We start from the raw sequence: 6,509 nt of genomic DNA, 5'->3' as shown, positions 1-6,509 counted from the left end.
TGGTGGTGGGGGGGAGAGAGGAGAGAGGATCTGATTGAGAATAATGAACACTGGCTGAAAACAGAGCAAAATTAAATAAAATGAATCTTCACAAAATTGAATAATTGTACAAAAAATTAAATAAATATTATAAGTCTGTATCTTTATACACTTGTCATATATTATACATCTGAAATTATTAAAGTTTAAAATTTCCCTAAAACTTTGAGACACCTAATGTGTGTGTGTGTGTGTGTGTATGTGCGCGTGCACACAGACTCTTTTTACATGATAGAAAACCAGAAGCGTATGTGTGTCAGATGGACTTTAAGATGCCCTCATGATTTCTGCCTCCTGGTATTCACTTTTTTTTTATAATCTCTTCCCCATGAGTGATTGTGGGCCCTGTGACTTGCTTTTAACTAATAGAATATGACAAATATGATGGGATTTCACTCTCCTGATTGCATTACATTACAAAACACTCCATCTTGATAACATATAGCTTTGGATTCTCTCTCTCTCTCTCTCTCTCTCTCTCTCTCTCTCTCTCTCTCTCTCTCTCTCTCTCTCTCTCTGTCTCTCTCCATCACTGGCTGTGAGGAAAGAAGCTATCATGAGTATCACAACTGCAAGGAAATACTATCGATGATTTGAGTGAAACTGGAAACAGGCCATTCCCCAACCGAGTCTGCAGATGACAATTTACCTTTGGCCAGTACCTTGATTTTAGCCATACAGAGGATGTAGTTAAACCTTTCCCAGACTCATGTCTGACAGAAACTATGAGTTAAATGTGTATTGCTTTAAGACTCTTATTTTGTCACAACTTGTCATACAACAATAGAAATCTAACACAATGTGCATATAATATGGAACTTTTTTAAAAAAAGAATAAAGGATCTGGGAACAAAGTCAGTGGTCAGGAATGAAGATTGGAGTCCATGGACAAAGTCAACTATTAAGGACTAAGGTCAGAATTCTGAACAGGATAAGATGTCTGCAAGTAGTCTCAAAGATGTGACAGTGGAATTGTGATTAAGAAAAAGTTAAGGGCTCTGAATATTGCAAGGGGTTTGAGGATCATTTAGAAGTCCAGGTCATGTGTCATCTAAATTTTTTCACAACTCCTGGTTTGTGAAGTATTCAGAAGCTAATGCAAAAGAAGGAGTTTGAGCTTTTCTTCTTTAAGCAGTGAGGAGGTATCAAAGACATATATGCAGAGGAGTGAAATGACCAGATCATAGTTTTAGAAAAGGTACAGTTTGCAAAATGGAGCATACACTGTGGTCAGTGAATTGTGCAGTGCAGAGATAGGATGACTGGTTGCAAAATGCCACACTTCTTGAAACAATTCATGTGGTCTTATTCCCTCTGTTTAGAATGCCCTTTCTTCTTTTTCCCTGGTGAAATACTATTAACTTTTCAAGCCCCAGGTAAGTAACAGTTCCTTTAAATATTATTCCATAGAATTTCAAACATAAATAGGAGAATTTTATGTTCTTATGTCTGTATTTACAGTTATAGGACACATGAAACCTACACTGTACTTCTCAAAAACACATTACATAGGTGCTTTTAATTATAGACTCTGTAATACAATCAACAAATTTAACACTATTTGAAGAATATCAACACATTTTAAAACTGGTTTGTTGAAGTATTTTAACAGAAAAAAGAAAAAAAGTATAATTATGAAATCTAGATTTTTTAATTGCACCATGGCACAAAAATATACTACAAAACTCATTGCAATATGGTTAGTAGACTTTTCTAGTTATTAAAGTTTGATGTTTTAAAATTTCACATGGAATTTAGTGGAATTATATGCATTAAAAATTATTAATGTATAAATAGCCACTTCGCCTTAACTTCACAATTGTCATCACAATGTTTGATGGTCTTTAGTTCTTTTTTTTTTTTTTTTGTTCTCACATTTAACAATCCTGTGGTATTTATGTCATTCAAAAAGGTTTATTCTCTGTTAAAATATTGGAGGATTTGTTGATTTGGTGCTAAGAGGTTTGGCTTGTAAATAAATACATTAAATTTCACTTTGGCCTAATTCAAAATTATTTATCATTTTCTACTAGTCTAATAAAGGATTTGGCAGAAATTAGGCCCACTTTTTTGTTGCTATCATATAGAACACCAGATAAACCTAACAGAGATAATAATGCTTTATATTAATGTGGTGGTTTAAAGTTTTCAGAGCTCTATAATATCTTATACTTTTAAGGTATACAAAGAATATGTTACTTTTTTATCTGTTTTTAAAATATTTTAATTTAATTTTCTAAAATAGAAACTAAGATCTATAGACATTAACTAATTTGTCTCAGGTAACAGAGATAGTAAATGATGACATTAGAATGTGAGTCCTAGACTTTTTCCATTATATATATTGTTTCCTATAACAAGACACATTTTGTATCTCCTTCTAAAGATAAAAACAATGGAAATCCCCATCTTCCAAGACAAGGGTTTTAAGTGAACAACTCGGTGACATTTTTTTTTTAAATAGAAACAGTTCAGAAATTGTATTTAGGCTCCCAGGTTAAGCAACAAATGTGAATTCATTATGTAGAACAATTTGATAATTTTTTTATAGTACAGTGAGCACAGAAAGTAATTAGTGATTTTTGTCAGTGATATTGTACATTAAATTGGCTTTTATAAGATGGAAATGAAGACATAACTCTGTTGTTTCTCTCAGAATAATGTATTCTATGATTCGAGAAGAAAAGAGAACATGATACCTCCATAACTCAACCCTTTAGTCCTATTAACCATATCACCAGAACACAGAACAGGTTGGGGATGGGGGAGTGTTCCAAATATTCTGGCCTCTTACTTTTCTGTTTTAGATGAACACTATCAGTCTAATTAGATGATAGGAAAAAAAAATGGATGGGGAAATTCTTTCTTTGCAAATTATAATAAAAATCATAGCCATTATCACCCTAAAGTGCTATTTATCTATTAAAGCATAGCCTTTATGATCACGAATTTATATTATTAATATTAAAAATTTTAGAACCAACTATGGCATAGTACAGTCATAACCACCAATTTTTTTCATGCTTTACTATATTTTATTTTGTTTTGTTTTAACCTGTAAATATCTCTCAGGCACTTCTGCTTCTCTTCAGCTCTACTACTGTGAATTGGGTAAAGAATAAAATGCATTTTAAACTGGGCTGGTGATATCATATCATTAACAGATTATTCGAGTTACTATGGCTGCATCACAAAACACTCCAAAACTTAATGCCATAAAACAACAACTATTTTGTGATTTTGTGCTGCATATAAAATACATGAGTCAGAAATTCAGTTAGGGCACAACAGGAATGGTTTTGCTCTGCTCAGAGACATCTGGACCCATGGCTTGGAAGACTCAAATGGTGGGGAAGGAAAGATGATTCAAGTGACTGGGGGATGGCTTGCATGGCTAGAGGCTGAAACAACTAGAGCTGGATGATCTGTGTCCAAGATGGTTTCTTCACTCATCTGAGGGGACAGCTTGAAGTCTCAACTCAGCTAGGACTGTTGAGTAGAACAACTACACGTGAGGCTTAGTTTCTAAGAAGAAGCATCTGGAGAGCAAATATTTCAAAAGAGCAAGACAGAAGCCACAAGACTTCTGTTGACCAAGCTTTGGGAGTCACACAGAGCCAGTGATGCCTCATTCTACTTATTACAAGGGAGTCCCTAAGGCCAGCCCAAACTTAAGAAAGGGGAGGGAAATTATACTCTACCTCTTAGTTAGGGAGTTACAGGCTCATATTATAAAAGAAATATGAGGGAGGGAGATATCGTTGAGGCTGTTTTCATCTGATCTCCACTCATGTACCACTGTCTTGTTGGGGGGGGGCACATTATTAGCCTATTTAATTTATTGCATCATGTGACACTTATCTGAGTTCCAATTTTAATTTGTCTGTCATTAATTCTTTAATATCTACCTTTCCAATAAACTTAAAGCTCATAGCAGGAACTTGGTTTTCCACCCCACCCCTAACCCCAGATAACTGTGTGGATTATGTTCTGTCAATTTGACTATGGCTGGGAACCACCGAGGCATGTACATAAATAAAATAGTTTACCCAAAAAAGTCTCCATGGTCTTTCCACAAGTCCCTTTTTTGTGGTCCCACTTTAGCAGCTCAGTTTCTTGGGTTTACTTGCAAGCTCTCACTTGTCCCCCTGCTCTGAATCTTCAGGTGAAGAAGTTAGTGACATTGTCTCTGATCCTCTTACTAACTCTTTCCAGACTTTTACTTCCACAGCACCTTTATAAAGGACAGTTGTATAAGGTCTATTTCCTACAATAAACCCCATATTCCCATAATAAATCTTATATTCCCATAATACTTAACAGCGGCTGTTTTCCTGACAATAGGATATCCTTAAAAATTACCAAGTGTTTGGTACATATTAGGTTCTAAACACACATGCGTGCTCACACACATGAGGTCTGACAAAAGTTCATGAACTTGTTGCAAAGCTGTTGCTAATCTTTTTTTGATATCAGAGGGAATATTCATTATGAATTTGTACCAACTGAACAAACAGTTAACCAAGTTTACTATTTAGAAGTGCTGAAAAGGCTGCGTGAAAATGTTAGACGACCTGAGCTTTGTACCAACAATTCATGGCTCTTGGATCATGACAATGCACCAGCCCACACAGAGCTGTCTGTGAGGGAGTTTTTAGCCAGTAAACAAATCACTGTATTGGAACACCCTCCCTACTCACCTGATCTGGCCCCCAATGACTTCTTTCTTTACCCAAAAATAAAGGAAATATTGAAAGGAAGACATTTTGATGCCATTAAGGACATCAAGGGAGATACGACAACAGCTCTGATGGCCATTCCAGAAAAAGTTCCAAAATTGCTTTGAAGGGTGAACTAGGTGCCGGCATCAGTACATAGCTTCCCAAGGGGAGTACTTCAAAGGCGACCATAGTGATATTCAGCAATGAGGTATGTAGCACTTTTTCTAGGATGAGTTCGCAAACTTAATTGTCTGACACTTATATTCAATCAATAGGATTTGTTAATGTCTTGTAGACTACTTTATTCATTGCTCTAGATTCTTAGTAATACTCTAATTGAAATTAGGCTTTTTTTCTTTTGTTTCCTTTTTTTGTTTTTTGATCAAAAAACCAAGAAGACAATCTGAGGGTTAGGAAACACAGTGGAAAATCTCACACAAGGTCACTCTTTTGAGAAATGCATTGATGAAAAGAAAGCTGGGGACTCTATGACAAAATTTGTGTTTACTGAGTGCCTGAAGAAATATTGATTATGCTATTTATCTCTATGACTTGGTTCCCATGTACCACCAGTATTATACTTACTGTCTATTCTTTATATGTTGTTAGTCATCTTCCCCAAAACAAATTTAATTAGATCATCACTCTGCTAACAAAAATATGATGCTTTTGCTGCCATAGCATTAAACAAAAATTATTTGCAAGAAAATATAAAATATTTGCAGTTTGGCCTTCATTTTCAGACTCATTTAATGCCATCCTAGGTCCCTTATCATATACAGTCTATGTTCCAGCTACAAGAAATTCTAATAATGAATCCTTGTCTTTTCACATTATGTCTCTTCTTGAAATGACACCTTTCCTTCTTGTTTTGACACCATCCAACTTATCAACAAGATTCAGCCAAGACTCACTATATCCAGAAGACCTTTTCTTATAATCCTGAGTGAAAATAGGAGCTCCACTATTATGTTTCAATGACACTATTGTAGCAGAAATTGCTAAGGGCCCCCAATAGCCAGCGTGCCCTTCTTCCCTTTGGCAATACAATTCTTAAATATTTACCACATGGTCATATGCATAGCTTCTGTTCAAAGGGATATAAATAGAAATTTTGTGAGCAATTCTTGGAACACATTCTTAAAGGGGAACTTCTTGACCTCTACCTTCTCTTTTCCCTTCCATAGGCTGGAACATGGAAGGAGGACCTTAGGGGATGCTGGAGCAATGAGAGAGATGGAACCTGGGTTGCTGGTTCACTTTGTGGAATGTACCATCTCTACACTTAGTTTATTGCCTATCAGGACTTCTGTGAAAGAGAAAAATAAACCTTTTATCGTGTATAGTTTAGTATTATTTGGTCTCTATAAAGCTGCTGGACCAATGTACTAATTAATATAATACATTATTATTCCCTTTGCAGGCCCAATCACATCATTATAATTATTGGTTTGCCATAGATGGCCTGTGTTAAGAGTATTTTGGTTACATAAGGGGAAAAAAAAAGAGAATTGATTTTAAGAATAAAGTGGCATTTCACGGAACCCCTGTGAAGTATATCTGGGCCTCACAGAAATCTAGGAGGAACAAGAATGAAAAAGCCACCTGAAAGCCAAATAGTAATTCTTTGAGGCTTAATAATTTTTTCCCTGTGTCTCCCCCTTCTCTCTCTGAATATCTACTGCATTCTTCTGCCTGGTAGTGAAATGCCTTTTCCTTCTTCACACACATGGGAGAAGGCAGCTTCCT

The sequence above is a fragment of the Hipposideros armiger genome, unplaced genomic scaffold, assembly GCF_001890085.2.
Source record: "Hipposideros armiger isolate ML-2016 unplaced genomic scaffold, ASM189008v1 scaffold_1221, whole genome shotgun sequence".
Taxonomy (NCBI): Eukaryota; Metazoa; Chordata; class Mammalia; order Chiroptera; family Hipposideridae; genus Hipposideros; species Hipposideros armiger.
The sequence above is the reverse complement of the archived record's forward strand: the minus strand, read 5'-3'. Positions refer to the sequence as shown.